This window comes from Chionomys nivalis, chromosome 8 (assembly GCF_950005125.1).
Source record: "Chionomys nivalis chromosome 8, mChiNiv1.1, whole genome shotgun sequence".
Classification (NCBI taxonomy): Eukaryota; Metazoa; Chordata; class Mammalia; order Rodentia; family Cricetidae; genus Chionomys; species Chionomys nivalis.
In genome coordinates, this window is record NC_080093.1 from 16,599,534 (window position 1) to 16,622,836 (window position 23,303).

Genomic DNA, 23,303 nt, shown 5'->3' on the forward strand with positions numbered 1-23,303 from the left:
GGGTTAATCCTTCACCATTAATCTGTTATGTCCCCTGGCTTGTTTTCTTTACGGTCGCTGATCTGGTAAATAATTTATTTCCTGTCACATCACTGTGGAATATGACTTCCAGGATGGCAGGAAGCCTGTTGTCTGTTGGGCAGGCTGAATCCCAAATGCCCAGCACAGGCCTGTTCTGTGTCAAGAGCACAGTGAGTTTCCCATGATGAGAGGAAAAGTTACTGTGCACTGGGCGTTTCAATGTTCTTGGCCTCTTATCCAAAGGGTTGAAAACAAGGGATCACACAGATTTGCAAAAGAAGCAAAATAACTTTATTCAGAGCCAAGTAAGAGTACAGATTAGGGAGAGATCCCCTGCCAAGATTGTCAGTGGGCCCCAGGAGAGAGTGTTTAAGGGCTCCAGGCAGCAGCTGACTCTCCACATGGCCTACAGGAAGAAGGATTGGTCAACAAGGGGTGTATTTTGGGTGGTTCTCTTTTGACTGATAGGTTAGGTCATATATTCGTTTTTCTTACTGTGCATGTCTGTCTCTTCCTGGATTGCATCACACACACAGCCAATTATTCATAGGCACGGTTGGTAAGTAGGAGATTCTCTCTAAAAGGGAGGACTCGGCTCTGCCTTACTGGAAACATATAAAACCAGTTCAGGCCAGAACAGCTCCCCAACCCCTTTTTTGTTCTTTATATGTGGATATGTTGGGAATATACTTGAACAGAAACTATTTAAGTGTTACCAGTTCCAGGTCTGGAAATATGTGCTATGGTTGGGAGATGGGAGCAGGTGTGCACTAATACAAGGGGATGTAGAACCCCAGACTAAATGGGAGTCTCGGGGCCCTAAACCATTCCTGTACTCACCTGCCTCAGAAGAGTATCACACCAGTCATGGTTCAGACCTTGGTGGCGCCCTCAGGCAATTAGCCTCAAACTTCAGTGCACCAACCAAAGAACCCGGCTCTGAGAGGCAATAGGCTGGTTCTTCAGGACCTGACCCTTAGGAGAAAGGAGCATGTTTCGATTAGGGACAGGAGAGATGACTCAGAGGGAAAGACACTTGCTGTCGAGCCTCATGGCCACGTGGTAGGAGAGAGTTGACTCCCAGAAGTTGTCTTCAGACCTCCTCGTGAAACCCCTGCCTCAAGTGTCCCCTACCCCAGTAAATAAATAAATGTTAAAAAGAGAAAAGTTTAGATAGAGCTGAGTTAAAACATTCCAATGTTGTTTTAATTTCAAAATGGAATCTTGGCTTTTAGTTCATCTGGCTTTCATAAGGAATTCTTGGCTCTAAGCCACATTAGGAAAGTGTATACACAGAAAACACAGTTGTGGTTAGTTAGTAATAACAACTTTTATCAGCCAGGCATAATGGAGCACACTTTGAACTCCAGCGCCCAGCAGAGGCAGAGACAGGTGGATTTATGGGAGTTTGTGGCCAGCATGGTCTACATAGCAAATTCTAGGACAGCCAGAGCCACAAAATAGAGACCCTGTTTAAAAAAAAAAAAAAAAAAAAGAATAGTGGTTATTATCTATCTAGGTAATAGATTTTCTGTGTTACTTGAAAAGGAGGAGGCAAGCTCATTGTTTCACGGGCAACTGAAGCATTTACTAATTTTTTAAAATGAAAATCTGGAATATTTATGCTTTACTACAAATATTTCTTCCCTCAGCCGGGCGGTGGTGACGCACACCTTTAATCCCAGCACTTGGGAGGCAGAGGCAGGTGAATCTCTGTGAGTTCGAGACCAGCCTGGTCTACAAGAGCTAGTTCCAGGACAGGCTCCAAAGCCACAGAGAAACCCTGTCTCGAAAAACAAAACAAAAAAAAAAACAACAAAAAAAAAATATTTCTTCCCTCAGTGTTCAGATGGCAAAGGAGGAGAATAATATAGATGACCCAGCAGTTTCTAGATACATGCTCCAAAGTAACTCCAGTAGATACATGTATACTTTGGGTCATAGCCTTAGTCACAATACCAAAAGGAAAACCCCACTGAAATGCCCAGGGGACAAGCGCATCAATAGAACGTAGTGTATTTAGACGGTGAGATATATTCAGCAGTAAAAAGGAAAGAAATTCTGACACGCAGTACAGCACAGGTGGAACGTCGGGCCTTACTATATCTGAAATAAGCCAGACGCCAAAAGGACAGGTATTGTGGATTCTATATATGAGGGTGTCCCAGGTGGGGGAATCCTTGAGGATACTGGAGAAGAGGGATTGCTGGGGCTAGGGAGGGGGGAGTCCCTCTATGGTGAGAGCAGTTTTAGTTTGGGGAAATTAAAAGGTCCTGGTGATGGACAGGACGATGGTGATGGATTGTACCTACAGCCGATGAGCTGTGCGCTTTAAAACGATCCAAACGATACACTTTATGCTGTCTAGTTTACTATGAACTTTTAAGAGTAGAGGAATCCAGAAACTATAGCTAACGAGAATTTTGAAATAAAGGCTTATCTTAGCTATGTGTGCATGGTGATAGAAGATGCCTGCGTTCTTCAGATCTACTAGGTAACTAGATCCCTTAACCGGGAAGTGAAGCCCGGCAATCGCAGCAACACCTCCAAGCACTTGGGATCTTTTACAAGCAGAAATCTTTGGTGGAGTCTGAGAAAATGGAGTGTCTGGTTCCTGTAGTCTGTGATTCCTTGCTTTTAAATTCTCAAAATTGTTCTGAGAGACTTTGCTCTGGAGGGGAAAAAATAGATGGGAAGAGGGGAGAGACCTGGTGGTGCACCCTCTGCAATCCCGCACTTGGGGAGTGGAGGATGATCAAAGGTTCAAGGCAGACCTCCACCTCTGAGTAAGCTCATCGCGCAGCGGAGAATTTGAGTTTTCTAGGTTGGAGGTGGTGTGGGTGCGCGGGGTCGGGGTTGGGAGGTGGATTCTAGCCCGAGTAACGCACGGCCGGTGCCTCAGTTTCCCCGGAGAGGCCTGGGAGCACGGGCCCTGACGTGGCGGGGCTGCGGGCTGGGCGGCCGCCAGGGGGCGCGAGCGCGGGAAGCGGAGCTGGGGGGCCGCGGGGCGGAAGCGGCACGGAGGGAGGCGGGGCGGCGCGGAGTCACCCGGATCGGCCCGCCCGCCGCCGCCACCACCGAGGGGAGGTGACCGCGGCCCGCCCGGGCCACCAGTGGCCGCGCGCGGAGGGAACGCCGGGCGTAGAGAGCAGGTCGGTGCTGGGCCGGGCGCTGGCCGGGTGGCGGGGACGGTCGCCTGCGGGGCTGGCTGAGCTGCTCCGGGTTGCGCTGCGCTCGGCGACGTGAGGCTGGGACGCCACGGGCCCTCGCTGTCCTCACGCACGGCCGCAGGGTGCCGGGGGCTCCCGCAGCCCTAGAGGCCGTTCCGGGCCCGGGCGCGGGGCCGAGGTGTCCAGCCCAGACGCTGTCACTGAGCCGCCGCTGCCTCTTGGCTGGGGCTGAAGGACTCAGCACCAGTTCTGTCCCTTGTCGCTGCTGTTGCCGGTGGGCATGCTTGGCCGGGGTTGCGTGACAGGCAGGCAGGGATGGTTTCCCAAGCAAGCCTAGAGGACTATTTAGCTGGAGATGCAGCTTTGGTTTAGTGGAGTTTTTAGGTACCCAGGGCGCCTGCACTACCGCCAGGCATCCGTGTGTCAGAGGAGGGTGGTGCTGTCTGTCACTCCAATAAAGGGATATTGGGATGACCAAACAGGCCGGCATCTGATGTGTACTAAGAACCTCGAAGAGTGTTGGGGGCGCAGAGTTGAATGTAAAAACCAACTTGAAAAGCATCGTCGTATGTAGAGCCAACGTTTCTGCGCTGTCGTTATTCTGTAACCTGCCTTTAGGTCTGTCTTACAGTAATCCTTTACAGTCACCAGAGCACCTCGTGAAACTTCCTGATTAGTAATGGTGTGGTGTGTGACAAGCTAGTGCGACACTGAAGCACGGGTTGGAAGCATAGTTCAGACTCCACTTTACTTAGTCAAGCGCCACGGTGCAGGTAGAACTGATTAACCCACAGTCGAATTTTGTGTCACACGGACCTAATTTCTCAGTTAGCACTGCACTGATACAAAGTCGAAGCAAAAGCAGAGCCAGGATGTGATGTGCAAGTTAGTTTATCCATCAGGACTCCGTCTTCTAAATGACGTGATCTCTCAGGCCCTCTTCCACTGCTAAAGTCTTTAATTTGAGTGTTAGCTTGAAATAGACCCACTCCTGGTGACAAGTACAGTTTGGGGGGAGGATTAATTCTATTATTCTATTGTGGGGGATTAATTCTATAATATTATATAGCAGACCTTCAATTTTGTTATTACTTCCAACTCTCCCACTTACATAATGAATATTGGACTAAAGTGAAACCTGCCCCCCCCCATTGCTCATGCTTCTGTGTTAGTGTCTAGAACTGAGAACTTGGCGTGTAGTGCAGAACCGCCAAGTCTGGTGTGGGAGAGGGGTACATGTTGTCACAGGTGATTTTTCCAATAAATCGAGAACATTCTGACTCAAACTGATAACTTTTGTGCTGTAGTCACATCGTGTGTGTTTTTGGCTGACATCTGATAGGAGTCTTTATAGATGCTGTCCAAATATGTATGAATTATTCGTCTTTTAATCCACCAAGCAGGCCTCCCGACCTTTCCTTCCCACTCACCCGCTCTTTTCTGACCCTGTTCTCTGAGCACCCCCTTTGCTTGCAGAGACCTCTCTTCACATTCCTCCTTCACACACATGGCAGGGCAGGGCTCCCCCAGAGTGCCCGTTGAGCTTGCACGACTTTCTCTCTCCTACAGGACGGGAAGTCCTGGATCCTGAGATACCATTTAAGATCTGAAAGCTATTGCAAGCTTTTAGATCATCGTTAACATAGACAGCTCCGCTCCTGCCAAGGGGCTGAACAGACTACATTTGGATATTTAATGGCCACGTGTGCAGATTATCCTAAGGGATGTCTCAGAGCAGAACCCCTTCTTCTGCCTTAGAAGGAAGCCCTTTCTGCATGGTACATTCCTGTGCTTCAAATTCATCGCTGTTCCCAGTCCTGTGGGTCACTTTGATCTGTACTGGGCTGAAATAAACGCAAAAGTAATATTTTAAACTACAGATTATTTAGTCTTAAATTTGGGGGCGGATTTTAAGGAATGATTCAAAGAGTACAAGAAGAGGCTTGCTATCTATTGGCAGATAAAAAACTTGGCTTATGTTTCCAGGCTTATTATTCTGTCTTTTGGGACAGAATACAAGTCAGTTAATGTCACTTATAACTTGTCACCATTACGGGATCATCTATGAAAGTCTCAAGCATATTTTCTTGTTAAAGTGTTCTTAAAATTAATTTAGAATATTTCTCAAAAGCTCTACACCCATGAATAGGGAATGGTTTCCTATTATATCAGGCCATGAAAACATCTGAATAAAATAATTTCAAGACTGGCTAACTCATTCTTGCTGTCAGGAGCTCATTATGAGGTAGCCTCTGGTCTGGAGAGCAGGGAGATGGAAAGTCCTAGCCATAGCCAGACCCCCACACCCTCTGCCATGAAAGAACTATTATATTCACCGGGCGCTCACTTTTGTGTAGGCAGTTAATCCTTGGTGTCTAACAGAAAGCCATGCTGCCTGGTGCGGTGTGTGGTGGCTCATGACTTAATCCTCAGGTAGATCGCTGTGAGCTTGCAGCCACCCTCTACATAGTGAGCTTCAGGCCTGCCAAGGCTACATAGTGAGACCTTGTCTTAAAAAAATAATAAGTAAAATAAAAAGCAGCCACAAGGAAGAAAGTAGGAGGAGTAGCTAAAATGAATTCTTTCATTTTGGGTTTGTAAGTCTTTTCTGCAGCCCAAAGATAGGTGGCTACTAATAACTGAGAGTATATTAAGGTGTTTGTTGTAATATGAGCGACAGGGCTGTGTCCCCAGCACCCAGCCGCCCACATGGCGAGCTTATGCACCAAAATAATTACACAGAAACTGTATTCTTTTAATCACTGCCTGGCCCATTAGTTCCGGCCTCTTATTGGCTAGCTCTTACATATTGATCTAACCCATTTCTAATATTCTGTGTAGTACCACGAGCTGGCTTACCAGGAAAGATCTTAACCTGCGTCTGTCTGGAGTGGGAGAATCATGGCGACTCTTTACTCGGCTTCTTTCTCCCAGCATTCTGTCTGTTTACTCCACCCACCTAAGGGCTGGCCTATAATGGGCCAAGGCAGTTTCTTTATTAAATGAAAGTAACTCCTCCATCAGGTATTGTGCAGAGTGTGAGTCCGAGGATTGTGCTCTGACCCTGAGTGGTTCGTTCGTTCGTTCATTCATTCATTCATTCATTAGCAAGTATTTTTGGAGCACTTCTATGAGGCGGGCGTTACCATAGGAGTCAGGGAGGAAGTCTGAGGAAAGTGGGCAAAGGCCTGGTGAGGTAGAGCCCCTGAGAGACAATGGGCATAAGCAAGCTTAGCGGTCCTCAGAAGACATGGGAAATTCTAAGCAGTGTAGATAGAAAACAGGGAGAGGTGGGCTCTGGGGCTTTTATTTTTTATACAGAGCAATGGGAACCTCTCCTGAGAAGTTACCTGATCTCTGACTTGACTGAGAGAGTAGGAGGCAGAGGTGGAGCAAGTCCCAGCCAGACACTGGAGCAGGATCCTGCGGGATAGGTGGGAGGGCTGACAAGGTCACAGAAGCCAGGCAGGGAGGCGTGGGAAGCGGCAGGTTAAGAGGTTGTGGGAGTGGGAAAGGGCACCCTATAGCCATTATAAAAGATCTGGCTTCCACCCAGAGGAAGGGGGGCCTTTACAGAGTTTTCTCTGTCGTTTGAAGAGGCTGAGAGCAGATGTTGAGTGAGAGAAGGTTGTGTGGCCCTAAATCAGAGTTCTTCTCTGGGCTTGCATGATTGGGCCCCCTCTTGCCCGAGAATTTTAAGATTTCAGGTCCCGTGGAGTACTTCTTCAGGGAGGCAAGGAGAGTGTGGAGGAGGATGAGCTTCTTTACTTAAAAGCTTCAGATGACCTGAAAGCTTGATACCAACCCACCTGGAGCTGGCCAGGGCTATGAGTTAAATCCTGTCTCAAAAAAAAAAAAAAAAAAAAAATTCCTTTGAATCTTCTCATTTTCAGATTTTTCAATCTCTAAGTTCCCTTTCTGCCTGAATCGGGATCAAAAACTGCCACTCACCCGCAGATCTGGCAGCCAGAGCATCTTTGTCAGGGAAATCTGGAACTTTCGAGAAGGAAACAGTCCTAAATTTTGTCCATTTGAGTTTAGTTGCTGTTGTTTTGGGGGCAGGGTCTCTGTGTAGCCCAGGCTGTCCTGGCACTCCATCTGTAGATAGCCTTGAACCCACAGAGATCTGCTTGCCTGTCCTCTGCAGTGCGGGGATTAAAGATGTGCCCCACCATGCCCAGCCCCATTTCAGCTTTTTTTTTATCACACTCTAAAAGATTTGTTTTCAGTTCTGTTATCCCACTCCCCTGCCCCATGTGTTCTTTAAACATTTGTTGAGATTTATTTATTTTATATAAGTGAGTGCTCTGCTTGCATGTGTACCGCATGCATGCCTGGTGCCAGATCCCATGGAACTGGAGTTAAAGATGGTGGTGACCTGTAGAAGGAGCGGCGGGCTGCGTTCCCACCCAGCTCCCGCACGGCTAGCTTTATACCCGAAATAACAACACACAAATTGTATTCTTTTAAACACTGCTTGGCCCATTAGCTCTAGCCTCTTACTGGCTAATTCTCACATCTTGATTAACCCATTTCTAATAATCTGTGTAGCACCACGAGGTGGTGGCTTACCAGGAAGGATCTTAACCTGCATCCATCTTGGAGAGGAGAGCTATAGCGTCTGTCTGACTCTGCTTCTTCCTCCCAGCATTCTGTTCTGTCTTCCCCGTCTACCTATGTTCTGACCTATCAGGCCAAGCAGTTTTCTTTATTAATTAACCAATGAAACAAAAGATAGATAGAAGACCCACCTATATCAGTGACCCACCATATGGGTGCTAGGAATTAATCCCAGGTCCTGAAGAGCAGCCAGTGCTCTAAACGGTTGAGCCATTGCTCCAGCAACCAAATTGCCCCTTCTTCCCAGGTGCTCTCTTCAATTTCACTGTGCGTTTTGCTTGAGTAGGATCTTGCAAGGTGGAGGTATTTGATTTATGTATTTGAACTCTAGTGCTGTGGCTCTTCTTTTGCCTGGGTGCTGTTGGTGTGTGCTCCTGCTTGATGTGCCACAGTTGCCTGTTCTCTGTGTAACAGGTGAGCGCTCAGGTTGACCTACTCCCCCACACTATAGTAGTTACAGCAGTGAACTCCTTCTCGTGTGTCTGCTTAGAAAGCCGTGTAACCTTTCTGTGGGATGTGAACTTGGAAAGACACTATTGCAGATGAGCTTTCATGGACTGAGGTTGAGTAAATGATCCCAGACTCATTTCTACAATAGCTGTTGTAGTTGGGTGTTTCTTTTCCATCCACCAGTTCCCAAATAACTGATGTGGAGACTTAATATTAATTATAATTGCTTGGCCAATAGCTCAGGCTTGTTACTACCTAACGCTTACATTTTAAATTAACCCATATTTCTTATCTATGCTTTGCTGTATGGCTTGTGGTTGTCCTACAGCATGACTTGCTCCCTCTGTATCTCCTGGCAGCTCCTCTCACTCTGCCCTCCTTCTTCCCAGCCTCCTCTGTGTCTGGCTGTCCTGCCTATACTTCCTGTCTAGCTTTTTATTAAACCAATTCAAGTAACAAATCTTCACATAGGAACTGGTAGATGGGACAGAAAAGTCTTTCTACAAGCTGTCCCCATCTCTGTCTTGCCAGAAGTATCTGTATCCTTGTGTTTCACCAGCTTCAGCTTTGCAGACTTTTTCTGACCTTGTTAGTGCAAGGTGACAGCTTGTTATTTTTGTTTGTATTTTTGTCTTACTGGTCATTTCGAGCATCTCTTAGACATACAGCTTCATGTAAATGCAAGCTCTTTCTGTGTCAGCTGTTGGTACCTGTGGTGTCACTGGTACAGAAGTGATTGTAATGGAAATGCTCCTTGGTGCGGTCATACTGTGATGCTGTCTTCTCATCTGCTCTATTCTATTGTCATTTGTTTTTCTTTGGTCAAAATAAATACTTAATTTTATGTTATCAAATAAGTTATTTAACCTAGGTTTATGCATCTCAAATTTTGTTTTAAAAACTCCTTCCTGGGAGTGGAGAGATGGCTCAGTGGTTAAGAGCACTTGTTCTTCTAGAGAACCCAAGCTCGGGTCCCAGGACCCACATCAGGCAACTCCTAAGCACCAAAGAGAATCTGATGCCTTTTCTGACTAACGCAGGAAGTACCCTCATACACACACGCACACACACACACTCACTCACACACATTCACACACAGAGAGAGAATTAAAAATTAAATTGAAATTAAAAAATTTACAATGCCATCTCTGGGTCACCTCTATGACTTTAATTCTTACAGACGATTATCAATGTTGCATCCAGCTCTATTCTTGTTTTCCTCCATTTGATGAGCCAGGTTTTTTAATAACATCTCACAGGGGTAGGACAGGGGAAAGGACTGGGGAGAGGGAGGGGGAAGGGAGGAGAGAGAAAAGGGAGGGAGGGAGAGGAGGGGGGGAGGAGAAAAAAGTCCATGCTTTTCTTTATTGAACCACAGCACCCTTTCCCTTTCTCTGTGGTTGCCGTGGCTTACTGTCCTATAGCTCCATGCCTGTCCCACTGGTCTGTAGTTCTTGCTTCGGGTTTTGTTGCTCCACTTTTTACTATAATGATGTCATAGTCATCTTCTGATGGCCAGCACAGCAACTCATTCATTTTAAGGTTTATGTAACTGTTCCTGGACCAAAGTTTACTTTTCCTTATAAATTTGGAGCACATTCATTAAGTTACTCAGAAATTATATTTTGAGAGATTTTTTATTGGAATTATGTTAAATTTGTAGATTATTTGAATAGGCTCGATATCTCTGTAATGGTGACATGTTCCACTGAAAGCATGTAAAATGTCTTTCCACTTACTCATCTTATTTTCTAGCATTTTTTTAGAGCTTGGAATTAATTTAAAACTGACAGAAGAGTTCTATCAACAGGACCAGGAGCTCCTGTATGCTGCTTCTCTGGAACAACCCAATGTTAGCGTCTGGCCCTTGCTTCATGACGCCCTCTGCATGTCACGTTTTCCTCATCCTTTTGAGTTGGGCACAGTCTCCTTCGGTTTTTCACCTCTAGGTACATCAGCACCTTGGGCCAAACTCAAGGCCTTGTGCATGCTAGGCAAGCGCTCTACCGCCAAGCTTTCCTCAGCCCTTCATTATGGAAACTCCTTCATGAAACCCTAGAAGGGCTTTCTTGAGACTTTATGTTTTGATCCTATAGTGAATCATATTTCTTATTTTCTAGATGGCAATCTGTAGTTTAAGATGCCTAACGTGGCTTTTTCCTCTCATTTTTTGTGCCAGCTACTAAATTCTAACTCTGCTGTTCTGAAACGTGAATGCATTTCTGTAGGAAAACTTGCGAACGTTTTTATTAGGAGCAATATCTTTTTTTTTTATTACTTAACCTTGGCCTACTTTGTGGGGTTACAAAATATACAAATTAGGAAATTGGTATTTCTCATTTCTGTATTTTCTTTGTTTCTTTTTTAAACCAGCAGCACCCAGAACATCTCCCACCCAAGTACTAACCAAACTCAACCCTGCTTAGCTTCTCCACTCAGATTTAGGATGATGCTACTGTAGACAATTCTGTATTTCCTTAAAAATTTCAATAGTATCCCATACACTATGCATTGTCAATCTTTTGTGAAAACAAGGCTAAAGGATTTCATCAAAACTCTAGTTGAAATGTCTTTAAGTTGGTACAAACTGTATATTAACGTGAATATAGTCCTAGTCAGGCTTGGTGCAATCTGACCAAAGAATGCTGTGCTTTCAAAAGCCTCTCGAGGTGCCATGAAGCCTCTGCAGGGAACCCAACAGCACAGTGCAGTGAGTGCTTGACCGAGTCTACCAACGGCGTTTCAAAACTAGTAACAGTAATAGTAATAAAATAATCCACTCAGCTCTCGGCAGCAGAGGAAGGTGTTGCCATGGGATCCCAGTCTGTAGATCTTGTGTCCTGATTGTTCTAAACAGACCTTGTGGTGACAGCCTCGCTTCAGGGTGTCATTCATTTTGCCTTCTAGCCCCCCCCCCAGGTAGTTAATCATATCCTTGAAACAGTGGTGGTTGTACAGCTTCTTCCCCATCTATGTGCCTTATTTCTTTCTCTTTTCTTATAGCGTTGGCCAGGGCTTCCAGGACCACGTCAGAATGTTCCGCCAGATGCGTCCTTGAGAGGCTGAAAAGAGTGAGCCTAATTTTTTCCCACTTTGTATGGCAGTTTTTCATTTGTTTAATATTTGATAGGTTTGGTTTTGTTTTAGACGGGGGTCTCGCTATGTCGCCTTGGCGGTCTGGAACTCTATATGGACCAGGCTGGCCTCAAACTCACAGAGATCCACCGGCTTCTGCCTCCCAGTACTGGGATAAAGGCTTCTGTTCATATGTGTGCCCTTTATCAGGAGCAGGTGTTTCCTCCTGCTTGTAATTTATTGAGCTTTTCTATCAAGGATGGCTGGATAGATAGATTAAACCTTATGGACAACTTTGCCAGATTTTTCCCCAGGAAATAAGATGGCTCCACTCCAGCTGCAAACCCAAATCTGACGTGTTATGGCTAAGTTGTTACTTAGCAGAACGTAAATAAGAGGCTTTGATATTTCCGCACTCTACATCCGTTAATGTATGGTCAAATCCCAAGAGTCTGACGCAAACTCGTTTTCCAGTGAGCTCTCACTTTTCCTTCTGATGTGGAGAGTCAGAACTGAAAAGGCTGTGTGAAGGAGGAAGGGTCATGGTGAGCATTGCAGCTGTACTGGTCAGTGTGATTGTCAATAAAGACACGAAAAACCAGTTCCCTTGTTCTGGGTCAGTTTCTACTCCCAGTGTAAATCTTCAGGGTATTTCAAGAGAAAACTCAGTTATTTAGCAGGTAGAGATGTAGGTGGCTCCCCAGCGACAGTTATGCTCATTGGTGGATCGCTGGGCCGTTAGTTACCATTGTCCTTTCTCACCCACTTCAGATCAGTATCCCCCCATTATAAAAAACTGTATGTATTAAACACCGAGAGTTTGTAAAATATAGAAAAGCAAACTTAAATCCTGGCTTTGTGCCAACCTCTTAAAGGCTTTATTTCTCTCCCACCTGGTTGTGGAGGAGGGGATGTACTTCAACCAGGGTTTCAGTGCCTTCCTCCTTTCTCAGGGATAATCTGAGCTCACCTTGATCGCATCTTGGTCCCCTAGGAAGTTCAAGGAGGGTAGCAGGCTATGATTAGCTTTAGGTATGGGGAGAGAAGCCTGTGGGTCGCCTGGCTGAGCCCAAGGGAGCCACCATGCACTGTACACCAAGCTCAGCATTGTAGTTGAACATGGAGCATCCGTGGTCTAGAGCCCGACAAAGCGGGTCCCAAATCTGGGAGCAGGGGGGTACCTGTTTGATGATTTTTACCCTTTAGCATCAATTCAGTCCCTGGTTCTTCTTTCTTCACATCACATTTTCATTTAAAGTCAGCGTCTCAGTGTGTAGTCCTGGTCTTTGGCCTGCTGGACTTGCTATGTAGACCAGGCTGGCAAGTATCCTCCTGCCTCAGCCTCCAAGTGCTGGGACTCTTGGTATACAGTATCGTACACTTGGCTTTTTGTTTTCTTTCGACTCCAAAATAAGCCTCCACATAGTCATTTTGTTTCCCTAATCCCTGTCTTGTGGTCTGTCCTATATGGACATGTAGTGAGCAAACTCCTAAGTTAGCATTCCTGTCGTCAGCAAGTTCAATTCCACACAAGGGCGCTTCCTCCTCATGATTTGCTGGAGTGTTTATTTCCAGTTTGCATTAACCCTTGCCTCTTCCTGGAATCCCTCAAAAGAGAGAGCCCTACAAAGACAAGATTTTTTTTTTTTTTTTTTTTTTTTTTTGGTTTTTCGAGACAGGGTTTCTCTGTGGTTTTAGAGCCTGTCCTGGAACTAGCTCTGTAGACCAGGCTGGTCTCGAACTCACAGAGATCCACCTGCCTCTGCCTCCCGAGTGCTGGGATTAAAGGCGTGCGCCACCACCGCCCGGCAAGATTTTTTTTTTTCTGTCAAGTTATCCCAGGCACCTCTGTCACTGTGCCCCTACAAGTGAATCTATCTTGTGACCCAGAGATAGGAAACCCACAGGATGAGAAATGACGGTTCTCAGCCTCCTTCTAAGGTGAGGGTGGGGTAGTGGGATTTCATTGCTCCCTGAGAATGTGACCAGAGCCAGGCACACCATCCATCCAGAGAGACACTGCCATTGTGCCAGCCTCTGCTGGGGGCGGGAAGAGCATGCTGCCTTTTCCTGAAAGCAGAGTAAGGATTTGTGATGGGAGAGGGACCGGGAGAGAATGGCTGGTGCTGACGTTCAGCCACGGGTCCTGGCTGCGTGCACGCTGAGCATTGTTCTCATGACTTGATTCTTTTAGCGTGAATGAGCCTGCCCTATCAGCAGAAAAAGTTGCAATGGATGTGCCGAGCTGTACTTCACTCCCCAGCCTCACGCCCCATGACCTCCTCTTTCTAGTTTGTTCTCTCCTCCCATGCCTAGTAAAGTAGACACTTTTTTTCACCTTTTCTGTTGTTTCTGACAATAAGTATTATTCTGGACTGTTGTGCCAGAAGTCACATTCACAGCGTGGTGTGGGATGTTAGCAGTCAGCTGCTGCAAGGTCGTGATAATGCTGTCCCCAGGCCATGGCCCCTGCCTAGTGCCCAGCACTCCAGCTACTCAGTCAGTTCCCAAGCACTGCTGGCCCGGCCTGATCCAAAGCTGCTCCTGTACACGCATGTCTTTCTGTCTCTTCACTTTCTCCCAGTTGACAGGTCTCTTTCTCTCTTATAACAGTATATGTGGCAGTAGGTGTCTTATTCTAGTTATTGGTATGTTGTCTGTCCAGTTTACAGTTTCATTAGCTGTCCAAATTCAAATGAATGGAAGGTAGAACCGATGATGGTGGTGTGCACTTGTATGGAGGATTGCAAGTTCAAGGCCAGCCTGATTTATGGGGGAGACATTATCTCCAATATGATATGATGACATGATATGATAGTTAATATAATATGCCAGCAGTGAGCTTGTTAGCCAGTTCCATAAATGCCCAGCTCAATTAATCTTCAGGATGATTATGTGGAAGGTAATGCTTTAGCCCTGTTTAAGGTGGAGATGCTCGATGTATATTGATAAGGAACCTTCTGTAAAGTTCTGTTGCTGACTGTAACAGATCTCTGCCCTAAAGATTTGGATTAGTTTATCTACAGAGACCCTGCTGTTTGCTGTGGTGCACCAAGGCCAACGAGGGCTAACCTCAAACTCATGGTGGTCCTGTCTCGGTGTCCCAAGTGCTAGGATTACAGAAATACACTTTCAATTTTTAAATTAATTAATTTAATATATGTGTTTATTTGCTTATGTGTGTCTCTTGTGGGTTCACATGTACCACAGTGCACTTGTGGAGGTTTAACAACAACCTTCAGGTGCTGGCCCTGGCCCTTCTATCTTGTTCAAGACAGATTCTTCTTGCCACTGCATAAACCAGGCTCTCACTGTGCTGCCAGCTTCTGGAGATGGTCCTGTCTCTGCCTTCTGCCTCCCTGTTGGGACATGCTGGAATGCAGATACACACTGCTGCCTCCCCACTGGGACACACTGGGATGCAGATGTGTACCACTGAGACCAGCTTTTGTGTGGCTTCTGGGGGTCATCAGTTTTGTATAGCCTAACTGAGCCATTTCCCTAGCACCATTATTTTCTTAAATAATTCATCTAAAAAGATAGATCCAAGAAAATGACAGAGTTTGTAATGCATCCATTTCTTAAGCAGTCTTTAATTTGTTTGTTCTAAATTTAAATCAAAATATTTTGCTTATAATCTGTTTGTTGAAGAAACTGGCCATTTGTCCTAATGTTTCCTACAATATGGATTTTTTTAAAAGAGCTTGGTTGGCTCAATTTCACTCTAGTTTCTATAGTGAGTTAGCTTACAACTTACCCTTTCATCTGATGGCCACTGCAAAAGGTTCCAAATTGCTCAATCACTATAAATAGAATTCACTGGCCCATATAATTTGGTCTCACCCTGAGGTCATTTCTGAGGAGTCTTCTAGAGTGTTCCAGGTGTCAGAGAGTGACATTATCTATAACCACCCATTTCCATATCAACACATTGTGCCTTGAAAAGATTTTGTAACTATCTGGCAGGGCAGTTTCCCTGTTCCCTAGTGCTGGGGGTGGAGGGTGGGGTGGGGGCCTCTAGCTTTCTTCTTTAGGGACTGTGTGTTGCTTTAAGGATTCCCGAGCTCAGTGGCAGGACCTTGTTGGGACGTCATCTAACAGTATTGATCTGTTATGGGAGAGCCCTGAGGACCCCTGGAGGGGTAGTGAGGGGAGAGTGAGTTTGCTTTGGAATCATACTCTATAGGTGCCTGTTGTGGTCCTAGAGACTCAGCAGCTCTCAGGACTGAGTGTCATGATGCTAATACAGAAGATTCTGAGCCCACAGATTTCAGTTCCCCAGGTTCTTGCTGCCGGTGTCTGGAGTCAGTAACTCTAGTATCTGGATCACTGTGGACACAAAGACTTCCAGGTTCCTTTCCTTTCTTCCTTTACTTTGGGGGCTTTGTTGCCTTTGCCTTCCATCGCCTGATGCTTCTGATGCTTCTGTAGGTTAGCAAACCAGTGTTCAAGTAGCACACATGAATGCTGTTGAAGTTTGATCTGTCATTGATCCAAAGGTTCTAAGAAGAAAATATATCAGTGTTGATGTGTGATGCCCCTCTGTATGCTATGAATATGTTTTATTATGATTGGTTAATAAAGAAGCCGATTTGGCCAATCGCCAAGCAGAATAGGGTCAGATGGGAAATCCAAGCAAAGATATAGGGGAAAGGGGGGCAGAGTCTGGGAGATGCCAGAAGCTGCTGAAAGAGTAAGATGCCAAAGCATTACTGGGAAGCTGTGGGGCACGTGGTGATATACAGATCAGTAGAGATGGGTTCATTTAAATGGTAAGGGCTTGTTAATAATAATCCTGAGCTGATAGGATGAACAGTTTGTAATTAATATTAAGCCTTCAGGAACTGGTGGGTGGGAGAGGGACCTCCATTACACAGTGTTAGTATTTTAGATAGTGTCACATTTAGTCTTAAAGTCAAATAGTTAATAAACTAAGACACAGAGAAGGGCATTCAGTGAACTGCTTAGAGCCCTAAGGAGACTGGTCATATTAGTAATAGGTTTGCTTTTATTAAAGAATTAGTTAATGGTAAATCACTGAAAAGCTTCCAAGTGAATTTGACCAATATGCTCAAAGTTTATTCTTATATTCCATAGAGGAGATTCAAACTGGGTCAGTTGTCTCTTATTATGACTTGAAATGCTTAAAATTAAAATTAGCTTTTTGCAGGGCAGATGTTAATCAGGGCGCTCTGCAGCCCTGTGGCCTCACGTTGTCTCCCTTTGCAATGATGAGAGAAAATAAGAAGCGCTTCAGGTCAGCATGGTGGCACATGCTTGTAATCATAGGACTTGGGAGACTGACGCAGGAGGATTGCCTCAAATTTGAGGCCAGCTTGGGCTACACAGTGAGTTTCTGGCTAGCATGAAGTACACTGTAAAACCTTTTCTTGAAAAAAAAAACTAAAAATCAAAGTCAAAAAATTAAAAAAATACTCATTATCTATGCCTAACCAAGGGAAGCTTCAGTGCATACAAAAGGTGGTGACAGAGGTGAAGGCCACCTACAGTTGTAGGCTGGTGGTGTGACTACAATGCTGAATTACAGTCTTTTTTTTAAGACAGGGTTTCTCTGTAGCTTTGACTGTTTTGGCTGTCCTGGGACTCACTCTGTAGACTGGTGTGATCTGAAACTCACAGAGATCCGCCTGCCTCTGCCTCCCCGAGTGCTGGGATTAAAGGCGTGCGCCACCTCTGCCCGGCCTTATATTGCATTCTTGCTGTGCAGTGAGGACAGTTGCTTTGCTGTGTCTTATTTATCTGCCTGTGTTGTTTTCACTTGGGCAGAGGGCCAAGCAGGTGCACAGGTACATGGGGCCTTAGAGTACTGGATGGCATTTGGTTTGCCTGACACTGGGGTGCGTGATTAGGAGGAGGAGGGCAGGAGATGAGGCCAAACCTGTGGTGGGGACTAGGTCTTAACAAGGTGTGTCTGCCCAGCGGGGGAGTTTTACTGCAGGTGGTGGGTGGAAGAACCCCAGGCATAGAGAAGTGTGTGGGTTTGCGGTTTCCTAGCCACAGAGTGAGGAGCAAGGCAGAGGGAGATGAGATTTGGCGGCAGCATGCAGGATCCTCAGAAAAGACAGGTGGAGGCAGATGGCTGTGTTTGATGATTTAACGGCAGAGCTAATGTTCTTTCCTAGAAGTACAGGACATTTTTTATGTAAGTAAACAAATTAATTTCATATCCTCCTTTTATCCCCAGAAGGTATTTGTCAAAGGCTTTCTTGGACCCACACATAGGGACCTCTTTTGTGACTGCCAAAGCCTGTGGCTGTTATGAACACACAGCTCGCGTACCACCTGGTAGAAAGGGATGTCCTCTGCTCTTTCCCCATGATCAGTAACCACAGAGTCACATTTCTCCCTCTTCTCAAGTACACAATTGCAGTTTAGAGAAGTTAGCTCTGCCCAGAAACGCTGCCTTGACTGTGTTATTAATGCTGCGATTAGTCTGGATGATGATGGTCCTCCTCCCTGTCTCTCCCCTTCCCCATGATTGGCACCATCACAGCAAGCACCTCTAGCCCCTACTCTTCCCCATGACCCATGACCAGCCAGCATTTTCTGAGTGCCTGCCTTTCATTAGGAGGTGTTCCAGATGTTTAGTGACATTTCAGATTTAATCCTTGTTGTACACTGTGAAGTAGATGACTATTATCTTAATTTATAGATGAAGAAACTAACATTCCGAGGAGTTGCCTGTTGACTTTCCGGAGGTCACAGAGCTAGAGATTGAAGCTAGGGTTGGGGGTGTGGCTCACTTTGTTGTGAGTTTGTCTAGCACACGTGCAGCCCTGGTTTGTATGGCATCACATGTACCAGGTGCTGTGGCCAATCATGGCAGATATTGACTGGTACATGCCAATAATCTCAGCGCTTAGGAGGTGGAGCCAGGCCATCTGTAGCTACTTAGTGAGTTCAAGGCCAGCCTGAGATACAAAAGATTTGTCTAAAACACACACACACACACACACACACACACATGAAAAAGGAGGAGGAAATTGAAACTAATGATGTCTCACTTAAGGGTCAGATCCTGTTATTTATATATTTATTAATTCAATCTAATAGTAAATATGATTTCCCATTTTAAATTTGCTCATTATTTTGTGGGTGGAGCATGTGCATAGAATGCATCAGGCTCTGGGGTCAGTATTCAACAACACACACACACACACACACACACACACAAACTGTTCTTTTAAGAATACTTATTTATATGTACACAGCTGTGTGTATGTGCGTGTGTGTTGCTATAACACATGTGTGGAGGTCAGAAGAAAACTTGCAGGAGTCAGTTCTCTCCCGCCACGTGAGCTCCAGGGATTGAACTCAGGTCACCAGCAGAGTGCCTTTACCTGCTGAGATATATCACTGGCCCAACAAATTGTTCTTTGATGTTCTCCCACCTGGTGAACGTGCAGGTAACACCGCGCTACCCTTGTTTCCATCCTAGAGCAGGCAGAAGTTGCTAGAATAGAATGCTTATTAAAATATTAATTCAGGTAAAGCTTCAGGGGTAGGACTGATTAAGCTGTTAATGTGTCTGCCATTTTCCAAGGTAGAGCATTCATGTAAGCCTTTGCCATTTTGAGTAAAGTATTGAGATTCCTGAAGTTATAGAGATACTAACTCTTTTAAATTCAGATAATCATCTATCTTAAAACATCCCAGTCAGTATAAGAGTTGGTGACTTTCAGTGTGTTCCCAGCACTGTCGTCACTAACTCCAGAACATTTTCACTCCCCCAAAGGAACCTAACACTTATTAGCTCATTCACCTATTCCTCTTCCTTAGGATCTCTAATTTTATTTTAAAGATTTGTCTTATTTTCTTTATTTTTACTTTATATGAATTCAGTACCCAAGAAAGCCAGAAGAGAACGCTGAGTCCCACGGGACTCCAGTTAAAATGGTTGTGACTGCCTGCCTGTGGGTGCTGACACGGATGCTGGCACCCAGGTCCTTTGACGACAAGCCAATGCTCTTACTCACTGAGCTGCCTCTTCAGCCCCAGAATCTTTCATTTTAAAACCTTGTAACACCTCAGTACTATGAAAAAGAGTTTGAGGGCCAGGTATTGTGGTGCACGCCTTTAATCCCAGTGCTAAGGAGGCAGAGGCAGGCAAATCTTTGTGAGTTTGAGGCCAGCCTGGTCTATAGAGCAAGTGCTACATAGTAAGACCCTGTATTTAAAAAGAAAAGATGTTGAAAATATCATCCCAGAATTGGCTCTCTTCAGTGCAGATAATCCTATCTGTACAGGTGCTGTCTGAATTCTTCACAAATATGAATTCATTTAAGTGTCGCTACATCTGCAAGCCCCATTCTAGTAAACTGTCGTACATGTGGAGAAGTCAGGATGCAGAAAAGTTGAGCTGTCTGTTTTAAATCCTGAAAGTCTCGCGAGGGATGGAAATGGGATACACATCCAGCTGGCCTGGCTCTGTAGTCTGTGCATGATGGTTCCACGTTCCTTAAACTGAGAGTTTCTACTTGAAAATGACAGGGCGGCCTGGAAACACCGTGCTGAGAGAATGACACCAAGACCTCATATTGTATGAGTTCATTAGAATTCAAAACGTCCAGAAGGGACAGATCTGTGCAGAAAGTAGAATAGTGTTTGCCAGGGGCCAGAACAAGAGGGGAGGAGCCAGAGCGAGAGGAGAAAGGGCCTGCAGAGGGGGAGGAAGGAGAAAGAGAGTTTCTGGTTCACTTTCTGAGGCTAGGCAGGCTCTCACTTGTTAAATCTGATGGGGTCTTTTACAGAGAAGAGGCTTATAGACTGCGGAGGTAGCTCAGTGGCGGTGCTGGTCTCGCATCCTGGTATTGTGGGAGAAAGGGGGAGAATTGAGTTGTCGATATCTTATAGGTATATATAGTTATAGTTGGGAGCATAGTACAGAAATCTCTGAATAGTTGCAACTCAAAACTTTCAATTTAAAAAGGGCTAGCTAGCATCCAACCCAAGAATTCAAAGTTTGTCATTTGAACATGTCACTACTGGCAGCATTACCAGGATAAGGGAGGGCAGGTGCTCATCTCAGTGAACACAGGAGCATTGCTAAGCTTCAACCATTTATTAATTTTTATCTTTTAAAGCTTTCTTGAAAGGTTTATTTGTTGCCTTTGTGTGTATGTGAGTATTGCCTTCATACAGGTGTGTGCATTGCCTGTATGCCTGTGCCTTTGGAGGTCAGAAGAGGGTGATGGATCCCTAGAACTGAGTTAAGAACTGTTATGAGCTGCCATGTGGGTGCTGGGAACTGAATCCTGGTCCTCTGCAAGAACAGCTGGTGCTGTTAACCTCTGAGCTATCTATCTAGCCTTACTTATCGTTGTAAAAGCAAAGCAAAATGGTGTGGAGAACTAGACAGAACAAAACAATGACCTCTGACCCCTGTGTCTGAGCAAGAATCATAGTGCTAGCTGGTCCAAAACAGAACTCTGGAGTCTCTAGGTCAATGGTTCTAAACCTGGGGGTCACGTAAGGCCATCAGAAAATATAGACATTTACATTATGATTCATAACAGTAACAAAACTCAGGAAGTAGCGACAAGAATAATTTTATGGTTGGGGTCACCACAACATGAGGAGCTATTACTGAAGGGCTCAGCTAGGAAGGCTGAGACACTGCTCTAGGACACAGTTCATTCGCTGCCCAGTGATTATATGTTTTTGCTATTTGTAAGTCAATTAGCTTTTCAGTCTATGTTAACTACCAGACATTACCATTAGTATCTGTACCATAATTAAAGCCCAGGTTTTGCTCTCTGACATGGCAATCTGTGATTTAAATCTTTCCCTATTTCTTTCTAGCTTGATCTTATCCCAACTGCTATTAAAATAATGTGGTAGCTGGAAAGATGGCTCAGCAGTTAAGAGCGCTCTGGGTTAGACTCCCAGCACCAGCCTGGTGGATCACAACAGTTTGTAATTCCAGTCCCAGGGGACCTGACGCCCTCTTCTGGCCTCTGCGGGCACTGCATGCATGTGATGCACAGACATAAGCAGGCTGGACACTTAAACATGTGAAATAAAAACAAAGATGAATCCCCAGATCCATCGACTTCTTACATATTGTGGCTCACTTTCAAATTTCCATATGTGTGAGCTGACCCTGACTGCTTCCACTTTGAATTGCCTCATCTCCTAGAAGGGTTAGATTTGTCTTCCTTTTCCTTTTTTTTTTTTTTTCCTCTTTTTTTGGTGGGGAATGGTGGGTTAAGGCAGAGTCTCACTATGTAGCCTCAGCTGCTCTGGAATTCACTATGTATACCAGGCTGTCTTTGAACTCACAAAGCACATGCCACCATGCCTGCCCCATCTTTGCTGACTTTGCTGCTCATCCTCCAGGCCCTGTTATCGTGTGCAGGCCAGACTTCAGGTGCAGTGTTGTCCATTAGCTGCCATCCTGCGTGCTGTCTGACCTTGCGAGGGGCTCTAACAGAGGATTATGTTACTCCCTTTCCTACAAAACTTCAGCTTAGCTTAAAGTAATTGCAACCATTTCTCCTTCCTTACGCTTATGGGGAGCGGCACCCCTTACCAAATCAGACTGAAAATCATTAACTCCTGATGTGTTTTATTCAGTTATTACTAATAACCAAAGCTTAAATCGAAATTGTAAAGAGTGAGTGAGAGCTGAGACTGAAATTACAAGCTCTGCTCATTCACTTTTCCATGCGCTTTCCCCACGAGGTGTGGTCCTTCGTATTTGGGGGAAGGGAAGGCCTGGCCGTCTGTGTTAGGACATTAAGTCCTTTTCAACCATCTAAGTCACTTGCATCTTGGTGTTTTCTCTTGTGCACCTTGAAAAGGAATGTCTGTCTAATGTGTTGACTTCTTCTCTAAGAGGCCGTGGTCATTTTTGTTGTGTGGAAAGCTACAAGCCTGTTTTCCATGGTGCTCGGTTACTGACAGTCTTTAAAATGACCCAGATGCCCTACCCTGGGAATAGATGCTGATATTCTTAACTCCAGCCAGCCAGTTTTCTCCACATTCTTTCTCTCCGAATCTTCAGTTTTCTTAATCCCTTTCTTGATTATTTCTTTCAAAACATCAAGAATACTTTGCAGGCTAAAATAGGCTGGGGGATAAAAGAATTCCTGTGTCTTTATAAATCTTCTGAGGCTGAAAGGCAAGCTCCTACTCGAACCAGTAGATAAGAAAAGAAACACAATGCCTGCATCCCGGATCTCTAGCAGGTGACTCCCTGCTCTGGCCCCCTCTGAAAGCGCCTCTGGGCTGCCTGCTTTCCACTGCTCACAGTGCTGCTATCTGCAGCCGCACCCTCGAGTTTCACTCTAAACTTTCACCCAATCTCGACTTGTGCAACCGCTGTCGTATAGATTCTGTGACACGGGCACTGTGGTGGGGCTCTGGGTCTTAGGTGTTGTTAAGCTGCCCAGCTCAGACACGTCCCATTTATCTAGTGACGAGTCAGTGGGCTTTAGATTTTCACTCATAAATGAGATTCACGCATGATTTAAGAAATGTCAGTCTGAGAGCATACTTTAAGGAGCTCCTAGGTTAAGTCTTTTTTTTAAAAAAAAATTCCCCCATAAATGCCTTAAGATGCTGTAGTTGTGGACCTGCCTCTGTTAACATGGTTTTGTTCAAAAAGAGAAAACTGATGTAAAGGTGAATGGCAATTTCTTTTTTAAAACAAGAGATTAAACTGAGAAAGAGAGAAAACGTTAGCTCACTGGGTGGGGTGTGGAAGCCTTAGTTCCAACTCCTGTCTGGATAGTTTACAGAAGGATCTTGGTGTCTTCCTGCATGGCATTTGCTACAACTCTGAGGACTGAAGGGTTCTTCCACGATTGACCCCAGGCTGAGAATGCTGCCTTCCTTGTCGGGACAAGTTTGAGCTGCGACGACCGTTGCAGGTGAAAGGTTAAGCTAAGGCAGGCTGTTGCTGCAGATGCCTTTATTTTTCTCTCTAGTGTGGTTCCTTTGTTT

At 45.3% G+C, this 23,303-nt stretch overlaps 1 protein-coding gene across 2 annotated transcripts in view; it reads left to right on the plus strand.

The window, feature by feature from the left end:
- The first annotated feature begins 3,112 nt into the window (after positions 1-3,112).
- Positions 3,113-23,303, plus strand: part of Dnmbp (dynamin binding protein) — a 98,995-nt gene continuing 78,804 nt past the window's right edge. The window contains exons 1-2 of one of the 2 annotated variants that reach the window (XM_057777200.1): positions 3,113-3,173; positions 11,265-11,332. The gene's annotated coding sequence lies outside the window, so the exon portion shown is untranslated. The remainder of the gene's footprint in view (positions 3,174-11,264; positions 11,333-23,303) is intronic. The other variant, XM_057777201.1, reaches the window with a different exon arrangement.